Below are 24,146 nucleotides of genomic sequence, written 5' to 3'. Positions count from 1 at the left end.
CCGCACCGAAAATGCATTGCTACATATTTGTCGATTTGTTACCCTATAATATAAACATGCAGAATGAACCAAGTCCGGTCTGATCCGTAAGGCTGGAATAAGAAGCTACATACACAAAGGAGGCAGAACAGGTAAAGAACTTAATTATTATGCAACGGCGTCAAAAATGTTTAATAGGAAAGAAATATCCACTCGTAGCGCCCACACCCTTGGGCTTGCTTTAAAAAGGGGATGGCAATTATGACTCTTCCAACGCGGAATTTCTACCAGGGACGTATCATGCTGATGCCGGGGAAAATAGATTTCAATATTTTTGCTAAAGAATCCTCTTTGCTATCAGCCGGGATCATACTGCAGCGTGTCAGGAATTGATGACGACATCCAGGGAGGTATTTGTGTGCTCGACTCGCCGGAACGAGCGTGCAGGGCAGTTTGTTTTCAAATGGAAAATTTTCACAGCAGTTATCCGGCGTTCTTCCTCATTTCTGTGCGGTATCCACAAGCTTTTCAAACATAAAAGCATTTTTTTGTCTTTCCAGCTTCTATACACTACAACCTTTCGTCCTTTAAACCCTTCAGTCTGCACACAGGGAAAGTGGTTTTCCGCGGTAAACCTATCCATAGAAAAAAAACAGGCACGGGAAGAATGATAACGGTGAATGTCGCTGAGAGTGTTGTGGACTTACTGACAGGCTGATTGTTAGCAACGTCGTTGAAGCATGTGTGAAAATATGACTATTAAATCTGTCTGTTCCTGCTTGCTCACAGGGAACCTAGCAACATAAATTTTGCGGTCAGTTACGATATATGCAAAAATTAAGTTTCACAGCAAATCATCCACTAAATTTATGGAACCTAGTCGAAACAAAAGTTCTTGCGACCCGAGTAATTGTAGTTGAAGTTGTATTAAATATAGCTGGATTCAGTTGATTTGGTGTTCAGAAAAAAAATTGATCTTGTGGCTTAGAATATCACAGCATTGTAAAGAATGTTAAATTTCACAACTCACTAGCATGATTAGATTGTTCTTCCATCAAAAATTTCCTAGCCCATCAGAACCAGAATTACCCGCGGCTTTACTAAAGTGGCTTTCATCCGAGCGGGAAAAATGCCAACAGCCTCACCGCTACTCTACTTACCAATACCAAGCGAATCGAGACAGCAACTGCCAGGATTGCCAGATTGACGGCAGTCTGCAACGGAATGCATCGTAGCAATTCTCGTCAAGACTCTAGCGTGTTTGTGTGGGTGCAACCATTGGAAACGTGAAAGTGCTTACGAAACCAGGACATTCATGTGCTGTACAAAGCTTAATCAATAATACTTTCGTTGGTTTCGATCCCAGGATGTAATGCAATGCGCCAATATCAAGCGCGGTGGTTTGAAACATGTGTCACCAGGGGAACATCACAACGGAAGCTGTGTTTACTAAATACCATACGCCCCTTGTAACCAGGGTGGTTATATAATGTTATTATACGTTTATTTTTTCATTTTGCGAATTATTCACCCCAACTCAGCATAGATTCGCGTAGCTTTTGAAGCATTGAACGATTAGTATGCATACCAATCAGATGTTAAACGAAAGCCTATTGGAGGGATTTGAGCGGCACTTCAAAAATTTTGCCTTTGCGTACATCATAATTATGAAAAACTGGTTTTTGCAGCGATGGAGGATAATAAAGTGGTTTGCAATTTCCATTTCACACGGAAGCATATTGGAGCTTTCTTTGATCCCGATCCTGAGACGAACGTAAAACTGCCAAGCTAAATGGATTTGCACCATTCTTTGAAATTTATTCGGATTATGACGGCCTTATGAAGCAATCCTCTTTCATATCGTCGTGTAAATTTGATTACTGTTTGTGTTTCCAACGTTGCCCATCTTGGATCAGGAAATTTCTAATTAGGATTCTTTGAAATTCGAGTGCATCACTCAGCAAATGCTTCATCCGTCCCCTTCAAAAGTTAAAGATGTCTCGGCCAAATCTGCCAACTATGACAACTAAGTGTGTGATGTTCCCATATTATTACCCTTGTAAAGCTGCAACAATGTATTCAAACAATTTTGTCTTCTACCGCTTGCATGCTTTGCGAATCCCTTACTCACGTGGAGCCCTTCCACCCGGGGCAGGCCACAAATTCCCATGAACAAGTGCATATGTATCGTATGTAAAGCGACATAGATGCACAACGTGAAAAATCTATACCAGAAACTCAGTTCCTATCCGTCCGGCATTTCGTTCCTGCCTGTCTATGCCAACCGTGCTACCTATTCGCACACTCGCGCACGGACTTAGAGAGAAGAAAGGACCGTGGTGTTATCGTAAAAGCGGAGCATTATTCTATGCATAGTAGAGCAGCAGCAGCTCTCAGTGAGCTTTCGACAAATGAACCATGGGGAGCTTAGCATGGCGTTTTCTTTACCAACCGGATCAATATTCCAGCAGGATATACCAAAACGGTAAGAACAGTGGAGCTACACGGGGCATGCTTTTCGCATCAATCTCTTTCGCTGAGTAAGCACCAAATGAGTTACAGTATAGTGGAGGTAAATGTTGGTTAAGAGTGCACCCTCAACAGGATGTGCTGTTATTATGACATCGAAAAAATGAGCTTAACAACAAACATGTAGCTTTCCAAAATATGCTTGATCACAATACACACTGAAGTAGAATTTATCAATATCTTCTAGAATATTAAAACTAAATAGAAGATGATACTTCTGCAACAGTATAATCCACAGCCGAAATCAGTAGTGAAGGTACAATCAACAACACCTCTCACGTTGCATCCACTGCACTTCAAGTGGTTCATGAATGCAAAAGCCCAAAGTCCGCCTTCGCGTCCGTTCTCACAACGATTAGCGATTGCCCCAGTGCAGTAGCGCTCACATCCTGGCATTTTGTTAGGCCCTGACAAGACGTAACTGCGACCGCATGCCGTAAAGATTGCGTCCAAGTGCCCAAGTCACATCAAATCGTACTCGCTCGCAACGCTTGTGTGGAATATTGAAATTCATAATCAGCATCGTTTAGCTCGCTGTATGTGATATTATATTTATGATGCTTCTTCAGTGCGTTTTCAGTGTCGGTTCGGTGTTTCCCTCTCACTTCGTCGGTGTGTTTGGGGGCAGAAGACGACGGTGCATGTTGTATTGTTCTACTAAATTTATTAGCCATACGCCTGGCCCGTTGGGGTCTCTCTACTCGAATGACGTGACACTTGTCTCCGAACCAACCGTCGAAGGGTCCCACGATGTTGAGGAACGCGCAAAAATGTACTTTTGATTACTGCTTCGATCGTGTCCGGGGCACATTTGGGCTGCCTACCTTTTTAAGCGAGAGTAGCATCCCAGGCGCACAACAATCACTCGTTAATAACGTTATTAGAAATATATTAAAATTTAATATTAATAATAAATATGAATACATTAGACGGTTATCTGGAAGCGGGCGAGGAATCGTACATCACGATTACAGCACACAACAGACCCGTTCGATTCTGAGCATGTCGCCGCAAAGTGAGCCATTAGTGGGAGCATGTAGAAATATACATAGCCGACTGTGGCGTGTATAACCACATCTATGCACTCTTCAGGGTTGGAGCCAAATAATCAGCCTACCTTACTTATTGAAATTCATCGCGAAAAGTAAGGTGTGTGGGTGATGCGAAGAAATCGTGCTCGGGTTTCCTCTAGAGAAGCGTGAATAATGTCATAAAGTGCTCGCCTGTGACAAGCATGGTTCACAATACAACAGTCTATTTCTAAAACTGATGTTTAGAATGTGTGCGGCTTTACTATTCACTAGTTTTTTCAATAAATTTATTGCGAAATCGATCTTTTTTGCAATTTACAACACACTGATAAACACAAGTTTTGCCCTAGAGCTCAAGCTACAAAAATGACAATTTATAGCTTTTTAACCATTTCGGTGAATTTTTGCGCCCATAGATAAAATAACTTTTTCAGAGACCTAAATGAGTTTTTCCATGATGCAACGTAGAAGCTCTGCAGGCACTCTGCCGCACTTTGACGCACCAAAATTTACAGGAATGGTAAAAAAGCTCTTGTTTTCTTAGGGCAACTATTTTGAGCTTCGAGGCAGCACTTTTTTCACTTTTGTCAACCAGTGTAATCGTTGTGTTTTAATTTTTCGAAATCTTTTTTGTGATATCGACAAGATTGCTTATTCAATTCTGGGGTGTCAATTCCATTCCATCGGTCGCGTGCCGATAATTCGCTTCACAAGTACAATTTTGAAACATGATGTGCGACAAACTTGCAGTTCTCAAGTAATGCTACAAGTTTGTCAAAGAAAGCAGGCACGCCGCGAAAGAGTACCCTAAAATTGAATATGCAACCTTGGATGTCGATATTCAGGAAGGCTGCGATAAGTTGCGGATCATGAAATGAAGAGTTTGATAAGTTGTTGTATGTTTAGAGTAAATTCAATTTGTTTATTATAATTTAGTGACCCTCATTTTGATAGTGAAAACACTTGGCATCTCAATCTTTTTGACAGCAAATTGTTTGGAAAATCTGTATCTTTTGACATAAATAATTAAATTTTAAACGGATCAATGTAATTTTTTAATTTTTTATTTATGTTTTATGTGTATCTTTCATACAGATGAAAGCGTTTTGAAAATTTGAGTTTGAACACTCGGCATTGTCAGATACTGAAGTCGCCAAAAGACTGAAAAAGGCTTAATCGACCCGTCATGATGTACTGAAACGTTTTCATGAACGAACAACTCCTGATCAGATGGATCAGAGGACGCATCGTTGTGGAACTCACTGTCGGAAGCTGAGGTAATACTTTATACAATTATGGTAAATGCATATCTCTCGAACCACGACATCGCAAAAAAAAAACACAATGGTCATCGTTACTTCCGTGCCTGCAAGTAATCAAATAGGACGCCAGAGCAGCCTGGTAGCCAAAAGAAACGCTCGAAAAAATTTGGAATTTTTAGAGGCTCTCATATCCCGCACAACAAACACGCTCAAAGAAGAATGAGAGTATGTAGGTCCCTCTCCTCTTTATGGCAGTATATTTTGTTTTATTTATGTATGCCCAGTTCTTCTCAAAATGACGTCAAAACAAGGAGCATGCCGCAAGCGCATTGTACAGTTCACTATGAACTTTCGGTTTCTATTGTGTATGATTTCCTGTAAACCTCAACTATAATCCACAAGGAAGATAGTAGAAGACCGGCCAGCGTATTGGACAAAAAGGTATTTTGTTCTTTTTGTCTAAATCATGGTTAAAGCCTGATCGCTTGGTTATCAATCAAAATATATACCAGAACGAATGTTTGAATCGAATTCTGATTCGGGAACATCCATAAATGACGTAGCTTTTTTTGGCTTTTTTTTGACACCCCCCTCCCCAATCGTAGCATTTCGTCACAAAATCAGGACTCCCTCTAGATAATTACGTAGCTTTATAACCACTCCCCCCCCTCCCCATGATAATTTTTTTGCAAATTTTATTATCAAAAACATACCTTGTGTCATAAATGAACAACAAAAGACAAGGAAGTAATAAAAAAATAACCCTAAACATACAAAACAGTGATGAAAAAGAACAATCAGAAAAAATCCAAATTTTTTTTCTTAGTTTAATATTGGCTACGTAGCTTGGCTTGACCTCCCACCCTCCCCCTCGTCACTTTTCGTCACAAAACTGCAAACCCCCTCCTCCCCCCTCGAATGCTACGTCATTTATGAATGTTCCTTTCCATTTATCACAAATTATTACAAAACACCATACCGATGAAAAGTATGCCAGGTAAAATATCATCACCTTACGCAGAAAAAAACACAAACGTTTCTGAACAACCATTCGACTCCATTTGTAACCCCAAATACGCAAGCTCACGAATCTATCTCAAGGGTTGATATTTGTTGACTCTTGAGTGAAAGTGAAAAAAAGCATCCATAAATCTAGATAAACATTTCAAAAGGTCCTATCTGCTTCCATCGTTTTTCTGGAGCGTCCTTTTATTTTGGTAATGGTTCAAATTTAGTAACTCTCTGAAGCGAGGTTTTCGTTCAGAAAAATAGAGGGATCCCTCCGCTATCAACTGGTGCAAATAACGTGTCATAAAAGGTGTTCAATAAGTTGTGGTGATTGAATGAAAGTGATCGATCAAAAAATCGATCAAAGCAGATAGGACCTTTTGAAATGTTTCTCTAGAAATGTTATTTTTTTGCAATCCTTTCAGAGTTCTCCCTTCCCGCTTTTGCATGGAAGTGAACTGTCAAAACACCTCATTATTTTCCATGCGATGGAACCAAGACAGCAAAATCTGTTTATTTCTTTTTACTATGCCTATGAAATATTTCACTTTCATGCAATGTTCATATACTCTTTCTTCGTTCTTTCGTTATTCGTTAATAAAGATTGTCAAGTCATCGGTCAGTGTCGGTGAAAAAGTGTTTCGGTGAGGTTCGTTTTGGCTGATTGGAACGAAATAGTGATCGACGACAACGATTTTATTACGCCAAAAGAAACTGTCCGGAGCACTCTTTCAGATCCACATTGATGTTTCTATGGGCAAAAGATGCCATTTTGTGCTACTGGTTGAATTTTTTGGAACGCGACTCATTTTTGAGAAGCTATTGAATAATGCTATTTTGGGAAGGTATTGATGATTACAAATATTTGTAGGGCCAAAACGGTTTCTTGATCGGTGTGATGTTTCGGCAAAGTTGTAAATAATAATTTTATTTTCTTGAAAAAAAAAAAATGTACACTTTGAAAAAACTTTGAAAAAATTTTTGAAAAAAAGGTAAAAGAAATATTGAAATAAATTATCTGAAAAAGCTCATTTTTTTAAAATCTAATTTCTTTTTATAAAAAATGCAAAAAAATACTCAAACAATGCAACCGATCCGATCATGTAGAAATTAGGGAAAAAAAAATTATGATTTTTTGAAAAAAAAAATTTAAAGGGTAATTTTTTCTATGGAAGGACAAAATTATTATCTACAACTTTGCTAAACACACTATGCCAATCAAACAAACATCAAACAAACAGACTGTAATTTTTTTTAATTCCCCATAGAGGGCTCTATTGGAAATTGAAAATATTTCTACACGGGTTGAATGATTGGTATATTGTCAACAAAGTTGTAGATATCAATTTTTCCCTTCAAAAAAATTTGTTTTTCAAAAACTAACTTTTTTTCCCGAATTTTTCCATGATCGAACCGATTACATTGTTTGGGTAATCTTTTGTAGTTTTTATAAAGATAAATAAGATTAAAAAAAAATGAACTTTTTTAGATAGGGTATCGAACGTCTAGTGGTTTTCTCCGGCCCCCTTTTGCATAAGATTGCTGCAGAAAAACTGCCGAAGAAAACCACTGACGAAGACGTTCGATACCCTAATTGATTTTTAATTTTTCTTTTAACTTTTTTTGCAGAAATTAAATATTTTTTCAGAGTGTACATTTTTTTCGGAAAAATAAAATTATTGTCTACAACTTTTCCGGATACGTCACACTGATCAAACAAACCGTTTTGGCCCTTAAATATTTTTATTCATCAGTACCTTCCTAAAATAGTATTTTCCAATAGCTTCTCAAAAATGAGTCGTGTTCCAAAAAATCAACCAATAGCACAAAATGGCATCTTTTACCTATAGAAACGTGTATGCAAAGTTTCATACAAATCAAAAATGGTTGAATTAATTGGTTGCCCGTTTTTTCGTGAAATTGCTCTGCAGATATTCTGCGTCACAGCAATTGCATCATCCTTATTAAAAACAACGTGCCACCAGCTACCAGAAACAACCACCGCTTTTCCTGGTTTTAGCGAAATTTCAATCTGCAGTTTTCGAAAATGATGGAATAAAATGACACAGCCGAAACCAGAACCCTTACCGGCTTGCAATCACACAGTTTTCCTTCATGCTACGCAAAATGGGGATACATTTTAACCACTATTCTCTTGGACTCACTCTTACTTCGATTAGTTTTGACGTTTCGTCTTGATAACGCTTGCTGTTTGTTTTTCGTTTTCGCTTTGACGAAGGAACAGTGAAGATCAATTGTTTGGATTCGTCGTTGAAGATCATTTGGTTGGATTCGAACGATGCGCGCGAAAAATTCCAACTGAGTGTAACAGCACGTTACTAGGACGAAAATGTGTGTATCTGAAAGAGTGCTGCGATAGTTGGAAGTGAAAATTAAAAATGATTGGTTGTAATTTTCGAAGAATTTTGCTGGGGAAAATGACTTTTATCAGCACTGAGTACAACAAGCTGAAGATGAAACGTACGTGAAGATGGATTCCTCGTCACAAAGTAGACAATGTACTCGAAAATATATATGAAACCTGCAGAAACATCTTAACCCTCTAGTGTTCAAACCCACCATTAGGCGAGTTTTTTTTTTTTTTTATTCTCGCTTATTTTCCGTCGGTCTAGTTCCGCCACTGTTGTGGCCAATCACCGACGCCCAGGGAGGCGACTCCACACCCAGGACCCTAACTCACGACCCGTTTATTAACGGACCGGCGCCAACGGCTTTACTTCCTCATGCGATGGAAGGCGTGATCCCAGAGATTTTTCGCCTCAGAAAATCTCCCGGTGTCGGCTAGGATTGAATCTAGACCAGTAGGGTTGGTTGTGAGTGGATCACGCCACCTCACAACCATCGACACCTATGTCGGCGGTGGGATTCGAACCCAGGCGTCGAGCGTGGTTGGCGGAGACGTTACCAACCACACTAGGCCCCCGCTATTAGGCGAGTTTCGATAAAATCACTATAAATCCTTATAAACAATTTTTAAGTATTTTTTAAAGATTTATACTGATTTATATGGTGATTTTACTGAAACCCATCCAAAAGCGGGTTAGGGTACTAGAGGGTTAAAGGTTCAGGAACGATTTGGCAAGCTGCCATTTCAACAGTCGATGGAGTCGATTACATAGGAAAAGACCTGAACCCTCCCCATTAGTCCCAGTTTTGCCCAATTCAAAAATATTCGGCAATTAGGGTTGATAATATATTTTGGACATATGTATATTTTGGAAAGGCTCCGTTTTTTGAACGAATAGCAGTAAGGAAATCTGGAAAAACGTTTCATAACTAAGGAAAAATATGGATGTATACTAAAATTGTTGCCTATTGCCGTTTTCCAGCCGCAATCAAGAGGAACAAAGAAAAACTAACCTTACCTCAAGAAGCTAAAGTTCTTAATAACAATGAAACACCATCAAACTAGTTATTTTTGTATTTATTTGATAGAATTTACAATTGCATCTAGACTACTGCCTAGGCTGTCCAAAATACCGGAATCACCCAATCAAGCGGAAATTTAAGAAGAGTTGCAAAGTGACTCGGGATGCTGCAGACATGAAGAGATCATGAAATAAAATGGTCGCTTACAAAGATATCAAGAGACTGGAAATCGCTCTGCTTTCCAGGATGCGACAAAATAATCCACGATGAGCCACGCAACTTCGAAGTTGTGGCACTTCAGAAACTTTGTTGGACAGGACAGAAGATATGGACAAGCGGGTGCCGGCGGCTTCTCCCTCTACCAGAGTTGTGCCGCCACCAGCGAGCTTGGAACCGACTTCATAGCAAGATGCGCCTACGTGTGATAAGGATGTGCAAGTTGAGGATAAACAGCCGGTTCTTTAACTAAAGCATCATCAATGTGCACTGCCCACATAAAGGGAGACATGGAGGCAAAGAAGCGTTCTACTTCAAGTTGTAACTGGTCTACGATAGTTGCCATTGACGGGACGTGAAAACCGTCATTAAGAATAGAAATTCTCAGGTAGGACGGGAGGTAATGTACAGACCGATAATCGGGCCAGAGAGCCTGCACGCCGTGTCTAATAATAGCGCGTGAATTTATCAGCCTTCCGTGGTATGGTAGTCCAAGGTACGTTCTTTGCCGCAAAGATATCCACAAAACCTTCTGAAGATCACCAACAGACAGAGAATCAAATCGACCTTGACGGCAGGTTCGATGTCAACACCAGTCGCACCTACCGCAATGCGAATATGGATTCCGACTACAATCTAGTAGCTGTATGCATGCGTTCAAAACTCTCGACGGTATATAATACTCGCCGTAGACGAACGCCGATAACGAATATTGAGCAACTACGAAACGCTGGGGTTGCACAGGAATATGCGCAGCAGCCGGAGGGTGCGCTAACCACGGAAGAGCAGCTTCGCGCAACCACTCTTAAAAACGGCTGGAGGAACATCCGATCCGCCATAGGTAGCACTGCTGTAGCGTTATTAGGTACAAGAACACCGGATCATAGAAACGACTGGTTTGATAGCAAATTCAAAAAGTTAGTCGACAACGTAGAGATGGTAACGATGCAGCAACATCATACAAGAGCGAACGTTAAACTAACGACACTCGGAAGTTCTACGAGAAACTGAACAGCTCCCAGCCTGGAAAAGAGCAAAAACAGTTCCAATCAAAAAGAAGGAAAACAGTACTTCCATCACTAATCTGCGCCCGATAAGTTTCTTGTGTGCTAATTCAAAAGCGTTTGAAAAACTAGCTCAACATCAAATATCCAAATTTATTAACGAAAACAACTTGCTACATCCACTAAAGTCTGGTTTTCGCAGTGAGCATAGTACGAATACTGCTTTGACCAAGCTAGCGTTATCGACAAAAGAGGAGTAGCTGTCTTATTGCTGATCTCCTAATGCTAAGGCATTTGAGCGTGTATCTCATTGTAAACTGGTCAACAAGTTAATATCACAATTCAATTTTAGTCAGAGCGCTGCAAACCTAATTAGATCATACTTAAATGGACGATTTCAGACTGTTGTTCACAATAATATTATGTCTTCATTCAGTGCAATTAAATCAGTAGTTCCACAAGGTTCAGTGTTGGGCCCATTACCCTTTTCTCTATTTATAAATGATTTTCCATCATATCTGGAGTTTTGTGCCATTCACATGTTTACCGAAGATGTCTAAATTTATTTAGGTGTCGCTGGTAATATCAGTATAGAGGATATGGCCGGAAAAATCAATCATGATCTAGAAAAGGTTCTTCGATGGTCTAAAAGCAATCTACTTTTAGTTAACCCTTCTAAAACCAAAGCGATGTTTATTATTAAACATTAAAATCCACCTACTCCACCTTTCAATAAATTAGAAAATCTCGGTGCAATATTCATCTCAAATTTGACATGGGATTCGTATATGAATTCTCAATGAGGCAGAATTTACGGCACTTTGAAGCGTCTTAATGTGGTAGCAAGGCAACTGGACACAACTACGAAAATAAAAATGTTCAAGTCGCTGATTTTTCCATATCCGCTTTCACTTAATCCGCTTCACTTAACAGGTTAAGGGTTGCATTAAACTCATGTTTCAGATATGTGTACAATATGAATAGGTATAACGTGCATCTTCATTCACAAAATTATTAAATCTAGGCAACCACATTACTTATTTACCAAACTCTAGTTTACGAGTAATACTAGAACAATGAGTTTGGTGGAGCCGATACATTCATCCGCCTACTATGGACAATCAATGTTTGTGAGGGGCATTGTTTACTGGAATAGTTTGTCTACCTACACCTTTAAAATCAACTGAAAATGCCGTTAGCTTCAGAAAGGGTTTACTTGGGAAGCTTGCATGCAATGAAATAGTGAAACAAATTGTAAAATGTAATGTAATCTCGATATAGAAACTTGTAGTTATATATAGATATAAAATTAAACTTCCTCCATTATGTAACAATTAAAAAAGGAAGATTCATCAAGTCACATATATTATAAATAAATAAATAAATAAATAAAGAAATAAATAAATAAATAAATAAATAAATAAATAAATAAATAAATAAATAAATAAATGAATAAATAAATAAATAAATAAATAAATAAATAAATAATAAATAAATAAATAAATAAATAAATAAATAAATAAATAAATAAATAAATAAATAAATAAATAAATAAATAAATAAATAAATAAATAAATAAATAAATAAATAAATAAATAAATAAATAAATAAATAAATAAATAAATAAATAAATAAATAAATAAATAAATATGGAAAGGTTCACGGAATACCGCGATACTTCCAATTGGAATAGTGGTTTTACTCAGCTGAATATATTTCCTGTCGTGTTATTTTTTTTTTTTTGTTTCTTTACTTAAAACAAAATTCTTACATGCAAGAAGCAATGCAAAGAGCACTTTAGTAACTATAAGAATATTGTTTTAATTCAACATACTTCAAGTTATGTCTTAGTATGAAAACTTTGTACGTGAAGTTTAAAAAAAAAGGGTCAACCGTTGAAAAAACTGATTGAGGAAGAATATAGAACCGAAGCGATAAAAGTTAATAACGAATAATCATCATTTTCATGTTTCATTGGTGTGATTCACCGTCGACAGTCACAGTTTTTTAAAGGAGGTTTTGTTAATAGCATTAATATTTATACTGATTATTAGTAAAAAATATGTTTGTGTGGCCAATCACAAAGGGGAATTCTCAACATTGTTAGAAAATGTAAATTAAAATTGTTGAGATTTGTTCGATTTCGCAATTACTTATCATTCGTGAAACCTACTTGTCAAAAATGGAAAGTAATCTTACAGTTAACTTAATTGCTAACTTATTGGCTATAGCGAGAGATCATCGTAGCAATTGAGAACTGCAACGATTTTTGCCGGGAATTGGTAATGTTTTTTTAGACATAACTTGTAATGTTTCAACACCAGAGTCTATGAAATTCGACCAATCCAAGGATGACGCTTTAAAATCATTCTCAGAATTTTATTCTGGATTCTTTGAAGCGTTTTATTCCTTGTTAGACAACAACTTGACCAGACCAGTGCAGCAGAAAGCCTTGTTGGTCTAAAAAATTGTTTGTAAATCAAAAGTTCATTCTTCAAACAAAGCATAGAATTCCTGTTAATGCGAGGATATAAACATCTCGTATATTTGATGCACTTTTCACAATGTGCTCTTTGAAAATAAGTTTATTTTTGTTAATTTAGTCCTAAGTACTTAACCTTGTCCGACCAATTTAAAATAACCCCATTCATCTTGATAACGTGATTATGTATGGCTTTAGAGAAGGAGTCAATTGCGGTTTAGAAGCATTCAGGGAAAATTTTCATTTTTTCGAATAGGAAGAGAAAATATCTAAACATTTCTGCAATCGCCTGCGAATGACATGCAGACTTTTTCCTCTTACGGAAATGCTAGTGTCATCGCAGAACGATGACATGATGCATCCTGGAAGTAAATCAGGAAGATCTGAAGTTAGCATGTTGTACAGGACTGAACCTTGAGGCACACTTGCTTTGACAGGAAATCTATCAGATTTTGAGTTCTGATTGACAACCTGCAAAGTTCGATCAGCTAGATAACTTTTTGAAATCTTCATCATAAAAACTGGAAAGTGTAAAGTTAACAATTTCACAATTAAACCTCCGTAATAAACACTATCGAATGCTTTCTCTATGTGTAGTAGAGCAGCTCAACTAACCTTCAGATTTGTTAGCTAGTATCAAATTAGTAATCCTGATCAATTGATCAAAAGTGTAATGCCCATGGCGAAATTCAAACTGTCCATCTACCAAAATTGGATTTTCATTTATGTCTGACATCATCCTATTAAAAATTTTCTCAAACAGTTCACTTATCCAAGAAAGTCGATAACTGTAAACTTCAGCTGGGGCTTTTATCATTACCAGGAGCTTTCATATTTTATGAAATTTTTAATAATTGATTTAAACTCGTTAAAATTAATTCCAATTTCTTCTGCAGCCAAAAAATGAAATTAAATTATATTGACGCTTGACTTCATCTACAGACAGTCATAGTTTTGGATAATTCATTTCAATTATGCTACAAATTTTTTCAATATTTGAGTTACTCGGTGATAAGAATCAACTTATATTTATAATGCCTTAAAAATTTTATCTTGCATTAGGCGAAGTATATGACTTACTTTCTCCCTTTCCTACATTTCTTCTAATATATCAATAACGAAAATCATGCTCAAGCGAACGCAAGTATAGATTTTATTTTAGTTTCCCACTTGTTACCAGAGTTTTAGCCATTCAAATAAATCTAAACCAGCTTAAACGGAGAAATGGTCAATAACAGACGCAAAAACAATAGTGATGGTAAAAAAAAAACCAACCATCATAAACGGTCATGTGCTTGTGATGGTAATTGGACAATTTTTTGCACGATAAAATGAAAAACACGGCAGCAGTAATGTCTGCCCGTGCTTAGCTTTGTGTGCACAAATGCATATGAAAAGCGTATAACTAGATGTATAATGTGCATACATCATAACAACGGTTGGTGGTTACCTAGTACCTAAATATATTCACCTTGCCTAAAAACCAGAACTTCTTTCATGAGCTATGATAGAGTAATTAAATGCAAAAAACAAAAACAAAAAACGTTGTAATGTTTCAATTGAGTAAGTCGAAAAAGTGAGGCTTATTTGGAAAATAAGAGATCATTAGTGTTTTTTTTTTTTTTTTTTTGTTTATAATTATATCTCCAGATCAAAATACTTCCATTCCGATATATCTTTATTGGATTCTTCCCGGTCAAAACCTGACAATGTCACTTGATGTTCAATCACTTAACCCGAGCTTAAGCTTTCCCGAAACACCATCACAACCAGATAATGACTTTATGAACAAATTTTCACGAGAACCACTCTCCGGTGAAAGATAATCCAAAATGCCATCAACACTCCCCGAAAGCTGCACCAAAGCGTTGCGAATCACCCGTCCGCCGTCGAACCCGCTTGTAGTGTAGTTAAAAGAGCCATAAATGAAATTAAATAAATGCATTTGCTGGTAGGTTTGTACGTGTGAGCGACCACTTTCTGGCAGTCACAGCGCTTCCGACAGGGTGCCACTCAGACGGGGAACAAAGATGGCGCTACTCGAACTGAAAATTTCCATATTTTTTCAATCATCAACTGGCACTGCCGTCAGCCGGCGTAACCGCACCTACCAGCACCAGCACCGCTACTGACAGCCACCAACAAGGCAGTCATAAACGTGTAGACGGGTGTACGCGCCCCAAAACCAATCGGTAAACCACTTGTCAGTTTTAATTTTCAACGGCTGATTGTTGGCTAGCGTATGGTAGCATAAAATCGGGAAAAGTATTATACTATCGAGTAACATGAAGGATGAACGTATTAATAAAACGGTTGGCTGGGATTGAATTAATGCTGCGGTAGTGTCAAAATTCTTCGTATTTAGAATGCGTTGTATTTTGTTTATTTTTGTGTCGAAAAAAAATCTCATGGACAAAACCTGTGGTAGCAGCCATTTTTTCAATGCCTCAATCATCATCATCAAAACCTTTTTTAATCTGATGTTTCTAACGTATTTTTCCGTAATTATTAAATCTAGTCGCGTTAGGTTCGAATCGGAGGCTGGAAAAATACTGTAAAAAAGACTTTCCATGGACTATTTCATTTAAATTTTATAGATATCATAACTAAAGCTCAATTTAATTTTTTTAGTGATCCCATAATATAACCATCAATTGGTCTAAATGTAAGATTTTTGCCTGGCAAACCATCGACTGTTCGAATCTTGGTTGAGGTGAAATGGGACGGAGTCCATATTACATATATCCATATTTTATCATTGTTAACAGTACATGATTACCAAATTTTTATAATTTTTAATGCCATAAAATTCAACAAAATCATAAAAAATTGAACATTTCTAACTGCTAGCGCAGCATGCTGCTGACAGTGCTGGCAACACGGGCACAAGATTTGACACACGAAATTGACTTAAAACAAGAAAAAAGCAAAAACCGGAATTTTGAGAGGCGCTACACTTTAGGGGCAAGTTTTAGCCCATTTCGGCCGATTTTTCGCGGAAATTAATTATGATCGCGCTGTTTATGAGTGTAAAGAGAAAAGTATACTTAGGGTAGGAAACGGCTTAAGCAGTAGCGCCTATTTTAATCAGTCGAAGAAAACAGGCCTCAAACTCCTGCATTTTGATCAATATCGACAATTTCAATGAGGGAACGAAAATTTTGATTGTCTGGCTGTCTTACGAATATAAGAAATACCGTTAATCACAAAGAAATCTGTGAACAATTGCAATTGAAACAAATCGACCTATATTGCAGCCATTCAGGAGCCACATCGGGTGCTGAAAAAAAAAACGCCTGCAAAACAGATGGAAACTGCTTAAAATAGGTTCGGGGTGATTGGAATAGTGTCCCTCGATTGGTAACTTTGATTGATGATTGTTAAAGTTTGCTAACTTAGTTTTACAATCTGAAAACAAGTTCTGACAGAGAAAACGATAGCGAACAGATTGATATACTACTGTTTGAGTTTCACTCAACACATTTCGAGTATTTCGTCTGAATACACAAGCGGTTCCTAAAGCTGCTTAGAATATGTTCCCTACCCTACTTTGTGTGGTTACGCGACTCTTACGTGCCGATATTTTTGGAAAATGTTCTAGTCACTATTGGCACGAGAATATAAACAACACGAGAGAGAATAAATAGTGATGTGTAAAATAGCAAGATTGAAGCGTCACGGCGAAACTAATGTCGTTTTCGTTTTCGCGGTGTAGTTACCCTTTTTCCGTGCTATACTTTGCAGCTTCAAATAGAACATTTTCAGTGTCATTGCATTGGTATGCGTAATAATGATAGCTGTAAATTCGTTTTGTTGTGGTCATTATCGCATTCGTCATTTTGTCTTGTTTCCATTTCATATGTTCATCTCGCAAATTTTACCACGTGGAACGAAAACCAAAACAAACCAGTTTTGACACATACGTTTGAATGTGTTGGTAACTTCCTACATTACACTCTGCTTTTTTCGGGTGTCGTCAGGGACAGGAAAAGTGTAGGGAGAGACAGAAAAAGGGTAGTCCGAAAAGTCGAATAAAACATTTTGGGTGTCAAAAGTGTCGTTTGAGTGTAGCTACACCGCGAAAACGAAAACGACATAAATGTGCAAACTGATTAAATTAGGTGCTCTGATGCTGGTCTAGCAGTTTCACCAGAAATAATTACAGGTTAGTTGAAAAATTGTATTGTTTAGTTGGAAAATCAATGATATTCTATAAGGCATTCCCGAAATGCGGTAGTATGCAGGAGGAAGCCATCGGTCGTCCCATGCTTGGATTTCGTCCCGTTTCACGTTAAGGCTAAAAGTGTCACTAGAGTTATAATGCTAGCCTTGCAATCAGTGTTGTCACATTTTCATCTTTACTTACTATTTTTGTACCAAAATCTGTACCATTGGACCACAGTTTTTTTATTTGGTAAACTTAAAAAACAAACAACTTCGACGTTATATGATCATTGTTTTAGGAAATTTGTGACTGTATTAACTTTGTTGATATCAATCCTGAAAACTAGCTCGATTGTCAATAAAAATTTTGCGCATTTATCAGTGTGCGTAATGCATGTTATCGAGCCTGAATGGTTGGATCTTATTATACGGAGTTATTCAGTAAAAAAAACAATGAAAACCATGATTCAGTAACACTACCGAGTTTTAGATGTTGTGTGTCAAAATTTCAGTTGGGTTGAACCGAGATTTACGAAAAAATGTGACAGCTGCCATGTTTTTTCGCCAATAAACTACCATGGAACGGAGTGAAATTGATCAACTTTTATAGTATTTTCCAATTAACTAGTTTCATGTACATTTTTCCGGAAATAGTATATTTTTAAAACAAGTACTGGTATGTGCTTAGAAAACCTCTATGGCTACCGGTGAAATTTTCATTGTCAACTTCATGAAATAAATTCGAGATTTCTATAAGGTACTATGAGATAAATCGGGGTGAAATTGATCACCCTTGAAATCTTTGTTTTTTTTTTCGATAAGTTCATGATAAATAATGATTTCTGAACTGGAAAAATATCAATCACAGTTAGTTTGGAAACGAAATTCATTAATTTTGGTTCACGAGCTGCAGTTTGCTAGATTTACTATCATTTGATCATCGTTAGAACGATTGCAATTCGGTTTGTTGCAGAAACTCAACAAGTAGCTCTAACATGAAAATCTTTGTGGTTTCCTGTGAATTCATCAGTATTTCTTTTATGATATGGAATAACCATAGTTGAAAATTATATTTTTTAAGGGTTTATCAAACTTTACTCACTTCTCCAAATTTAACGTAATTACCCTTCAAATAAGATTATTTTAAGTATATTTAATACTTTTTTTGTTATTTGAAAACTTGTTTGACCAAATTCAATTGAGTTTTGACTACGTTGGAAGAATTTTTCGATAATATATAAAACTGCACCAGACATACAAGGGTTAACTTTGACAAGTATGTGAATCATGCAAAAGTTGCATTTTGGGACGTAAACATTGCCTAGTGTTGTATGTTCAGTATCTTTTGATTAGTATTTTTATCACGAATTTCCAGGTGATCAATTTCACCCCATTCCACGGTACTGAGAGTCTGTCACAAAGTTTTGTCTAATCTTTTCTAACAATTAAAAATAAGCTGTGTTTGTCTGTACTTTTTGAAAAAAACACTTTAATCTGTACCGACAAAAAAAAACGAGAAAATCTATACGTTTCCAGATAAATCTGTACAGTTGGCAACAGTGCTTGCATTTGTGCTGTTCACACTTACGATTGACAAGTTGTAAAACGTCAAATTCCGAACAATAATGTTCAATGCTTTATTTGTTTATTTCAACGAATCATAAATCATGTAACATAGCTTAAAAAAGTCGAAATTACATACAATGTTTGTAATTTGTAATTTGTAATATGTAATTTGCAATTTGCAATTTGCAATTAGTAATTGATAATTTGTAATTTGTAATTCGTAATTTGTAATTTGTAATTTGTAATTTGTAATTTGTATTTTGTAATTTGTAATTTGTAATTTGTAATTTGTAATTTGTAATTTGTTATTTGTAATTTGTAATTTGTAATTTGTAATTTGTAATTTGTAATTCGTAATTTGTAATTTGTAATTTGTAATTTGTAATTTGTAATTTGTAATTTGTAATTTGTAATTTGTAATTTGTAATTTGTAATTTGTAATTTGTAATTTGTAATTTGTAATTTGTAATTTGTAATTTGTAATTTGTAATTTGTAATTTGTAATTTGTAATTTGTAATTTGTAATTTGTAATTTGTAATTTGTAATTTGTAATTTGTAATTTGTAATTTGTAATTTGTAATTTGTAATTTGTAATTTGTAATTTGTAATTTGTAATTTGTAATTTGTAATTTGTAATTTGTAATTTGTAATTTGTAATTTGTAATTTGTAATTTGTAATTTGTAATTTGTAATTTGTAATTTGTAATTTGTAATTTGTAATTTGTAATTTGTAATTTGTAATTTGTAATTTTTAATTTGTAATTTGTAATTTGTAATTTGTAATTTGTAATTTGTAATTTGTAATTTGTAATTTGTAATTTGTAATTTGTAATTTGTAATTTGTAATTTGTAATTTGTAATTTGTAATTTGTAATTTGTAATTTGTAATTTGTAACTTGTAATTTGTAATTTGAAATTTGTAATTTGTAATTTGTAATTTGTAATTTGTAATTTGTAATTTGTAATTTGTAATTTGTAATTTGTAATTTGTAATTTGTAATTTGTAATTTATAATTTGTAATTTGTAATTTGTAATTTGTAATTTGTAATTTGTAATTTGTAATTTGTAATTTGTAATTTGTAATTTGTAATTTGTAATTTGTAATTTGTAATTTGTAATTTGTAATTTGTAATTTGTAATTTGTAATTTGTAATTTGTAATTTGTAATTTGTAATTTGTAATTTGTTATTTGTTATTTGTAATTTGTAATTTGTAATTTGTAATTTGTAATTTGTAATTTGTAATTTGTAATTTGTAATTTGTAATTTGTAATTTGTAATTTGTAATTTGTAATTTGTAATTTGTAATTTGTAATTTGTAATTTGTAATTTGTAATTTGTAATTTGTAATTTGTAATTTGTAATTTGTTATTTGAAATATGTAATATGTGATTTGTAATTTATACCTGTATTCATTATATTGAATTAAATATAATTATATACCCATCGTATACCACAATTTTTGTATTGCAACCCCCAACGTTAATACAACCTATCCTTCTCCAGATTGTTTACTCTTTTTTCAAGAGTTTTGTATCGCGGTGCAGCGACCGCTTGGTTTCCAAACAACAAGAAAAGAGCCGAACTGAGGCACTTGAGTTTCCCCTGTACTGCGAAAAATTTAGCGCGATCTTTCCCGAAAAAAAAATCCGCCATTTTCCCTTCTCAGCTGAACAGGGTAATGATTCAACACGTTCGTGCCGTTACTCTTCCCCCTTTCCTTCTTACAGTCCACTGAAACGCGCCGTTTGGCACAAAAGGCACACAAATTTTCTATTTTCTCAGGAGGTGTTTGCTAATTTCGACACCTCCAAATTTCACAGCAAAGTGCTCAGTGTTTCCTTCCCCAATAGGGTACTTTACAGCTAGAAGGGGAGACAAGTATTTGCCACTGAATAGGCTTTTCTCGTCTGTCGTATTTTTCGGCTTATGCGGTGCTGCTATACTGGAAACAAAGACTATAAAGGATGCATCCATTTTTTTTTCGCCAGGAACCAAAAAAGGTTTCAGTATTAGCTTCTTCAGTTTCTATTCAGGGTACTGTAGAAAGAGAGATGTGCTATAGTGGGCGATTCTACGAGGGCAGTATCGTTATTGTCATTGTGATACTTGTTCCACCTTTGAAGTATGTTTTCTGTTATGAAGTGATTTTTTACAATATTTCTGGATGTTATGGTGCAAAAGAATAGTTTTTCCAGAATAGCAGTAAAATGAAATGGACAATCATTGCCTAACAACTGTCAGTTCCATTCTATTTTGTATATTGCGAATCTGAAAAGTTCTGTTCAAAAGGAATTGATTTGTTTTATGGCTACAGTAGGAAGTGTTAAAGATGCTCAAAAAATGGGAAAGCGAAAATATGTTTATATTGTCTTCATTAGAATCCAAACTGTTCACCAAAAATTGCTTCAGTTTTTCAGCACATGCGAAAATCGAAAAGAAGTTTGTATCAACGCAAAAGGGATGTTTTATTTTTATCCATATCATTAAGTATTAACTTAAATCTTCAAGAGTAGTTTATGATAATAGGTATAGCTACAAATATCAGCAAATTTAGATGTAATAAACAGTTTCTTGGTTGATCGAATGCGCTAATGCACTATTTTCATAACTATTTTTAGATGCAATAACGAAAAAATATCTTGAAACTTCTACGATGTTTACACGAAACTAAAGTCAATTCAAACTTTCTTAATATTTCGAACCGCAGTTTAGAAAAAACTGGATAAAAGTTCTTAGAATTGTAGCACATAGTTGAGTAAACCCAGGCAAAATCTCAAACATGGAAAAATAAATATTTCAGAGAACAAATTACTCTGGAAATACCTTTTCTGAGAAGAACAAGTCTACTGAAATAAGTCGTGAAGGTCGGAATAATGCGATACTATTAAAAGCGCTATTTTTGGATGAAATTTCAACTGCTATACTGTAGGATGTTTTAAATCAATAGTCGATTTTAGTATAGCAACATGCCAACTAATACCGAATATTTCTACACCAACGTATGTTATTTGAGATACAAGCGATGGTACTTGTCATATTTTTGGCATGTTAATAATCAGGGCATATACAATGCAAACCCCTAGATACAAGTTAAGGGGCTGTTTAATAATTACGTAAGCATATTTTTCCATTTTTTCAATCCCCCTCCCCCTCTTGTAAGACATCGTAAAATTTTTTGATACCCTCCTCCCCCTAGTAAGATCTTACTACACATACTATATATAGATTTTTAATATAGTTTTATCATCTTGAAGCAAGCATAATACTTAGTTTCCTCTTCTGTCCTTAATTCGAGTTAATCGTCCTTCCGTAATTTTCTTTGTATGAATTTTACCGTCCACACTTTCATGAACATGATTTTTTAAAGAGCTCCATTAACAATGTTTTTCTTACGTAAGATAATCAATTCAGCCCCCTCCCTCCCCTGTAAGGTAGCGTAAGAAAATTGCACACCCTCTATTTGCTAACGTAATTATTGAACGGCCTCTAACTCCAGATATTTTTTTTTAAGTAAAGTTCCAAACGGTTGTTTTATTATGTTAGCTAGTGGACTTCGAGAAACTGTTATTTTCTGTAAGCTAAATATGAGGAAGTTTTAGTCTGGAAGAGTTCCTAAATATTTAATTTTCCAGCAATTATTCCCGTTTTCATCTAAAAAATATGTAAAAAATATATATTTGATGGATAACAGAATACATTTCTATCGTCAAGTTAATTAATAATCATATACTAAAGTTAATAAAATTAATCATATACTTAAGCAAATGAAGTAAAGATTATCTACAGGGTGGTGAAAAAGTTTTCAAAATCAAATGTCTCAATTTTCCCTAATATTCCCTGAAATATAACATTAAATTCCCTGATATTTTTCAGTATTCGGCACAAAACAGGGTAACGTAGATTAACGCAACTCTGAAGTCCCAATGAAAAAAGTATTCGATTGGATATGAAACCGAGCCGTAGAGGTCCCGAATTAGCGTTTTGTGCCAAAAATAATCGGGTTTTTCGCTAGAATCGTTTAGAAAAGAATCACATTTCGGTTAAAAAATTTTCCCTGAATATTTTTCAGTTTTCCCTGATTTCCCTGATCGAAAAATGAATTCTCTGACATTCAGAAATTTGAAAAAAAGATTGTTGAAATGGTTGTCGCAATACAGTGCAGTGTAATGCAGTTTTTTTTTTTCAACTAGAATAAGTGAATATTCGTGAATTTAAAATATACTGCAAAGAGCAAATTTATCTGGAAAATTCAAAATTGCCCTATAAGCAAACTTCTTAAACAACGAAATTCGTGTAGAATTGCCGTAAATCCATTCGCGTTAAAAGAATCCGAAATGTATAAGCTGCGCAGAAAGTAAATTTAGTGTACTTCTTAATTCTCCAAACTACGGCGTAAAAATTTTCCAAGAGATAACAACGTAAACCACAGTAAAAAAACGAATAATATGTTCATTAACAGCGTCTTGTGCTAATTTAGTTTTTTGTTATCCTACTAAAGCTGATATGGTATGTTTGCAAATATTTGAGAGCACAAAACTGGAAGAATAATGGATTTTAACTAACAGAGTCTACCGAAGATCACGTATAAAATGGAGTATGGAATTATCCTTATTTTGACTATTAAAATCATCAAATGTCAGCACGTTTAAACGCAGTTCCTGATCGTGTACCGGAGACTGTTTCTTGTGCTCTTCGAGAATTATTATTAAAAGTTTGCGGAAAATTCGAATTTTTGTAGGAAAAGATGATTGAAAATTTTGATTTTTTCTGCTAACTTAAATTTTTTGAGTGATCAACAAAATTCTTTGTCTATCATAATAATTTGGAGAATGAGTTATTATTGTTCTGCGATAATAAATGAGATTTGTTTTTAAACAGCACTATGTCACTCCAACACTTTTTTCATATGACAAAATCATCTACAGTAAAAGGCCAACAGTTTGACACCAAATTTTTTTTGCCCGAGTATCTTGAGTTTCCGACCATTGTGCATTATAGCGAAGCACATCGTTAAATATTTCCTGTTGTCTCACTCGTATCGAAATAAATTGTTGGTCGCAGTGCTACAGTGTTCGTTATTAAAAGGCACCCACAATATTGCAAACAATATTGCATACAAATAAGTGAGTTTAATTAGGCAATTATCTTCAGTTATATGTTTCATATTTTCAAAGTCTGCATTTTGTGCAAATGAAATTTTGTGAAATTATTTTTGGTGAATTCTGATTTCTGATGTCTGGTACCATTATACGTTCCACTTGCATTTCATCTCCAATAAACACGAAAAAAATTAAAATCTATCGAGTCTTAGTTTTATTCTAGAGCAAACATGCAGATTAAAACTAAGTATCTACATTTTTATTTCTTGGTAAGATATTGAACTTTGTGCATTCAACCATTCTTCTGTCCAGATTAACTTGTAGGTTGATAACCTATATTGAAACAAATACAAAGTTTCATACTAAGCACATATTATGTGATTATTCTACTCAATTTACACATGATAACATC

The 24,146-nt window shown here is 35.2% G+C and overlaps 1 protein-coding gene across 5 annotated transcripts in view; it reads right to left on the bottom strand.

The window, feature by feature from the left end:
• The window catches only part of LOC129721425 (optomotor-blind protein), a 263,942-nt gene that overhangs the window by 212,176 nt on the left and 27,620 nt on the right, over positions 1-24,146 (bottom strand). The gene's annotated exons all lie outside the window — the stretch shown is intronic.

This window comes from Wyeomyia smithii, chromosome 2 (assembly GCF_029784165.1).
Source record: "Wyeomyia smithii strain HCP4-BCI-WySm-NY-G18 chromosome 2, ASM2978416v1, whole genome shotgun sequence".
Taxonomy (NCBI): Eukaryota; Metazoa; Arthropoda; class Insecta; order Diptera; family Culicidae; genus Wyeomyia; species Wyeomyia smithii.
The sequence above is the reverse complement of the archived record's forward strand: the minus strand, read 5'-3'. Positions and strand labels throughout refer to the sequence as shown.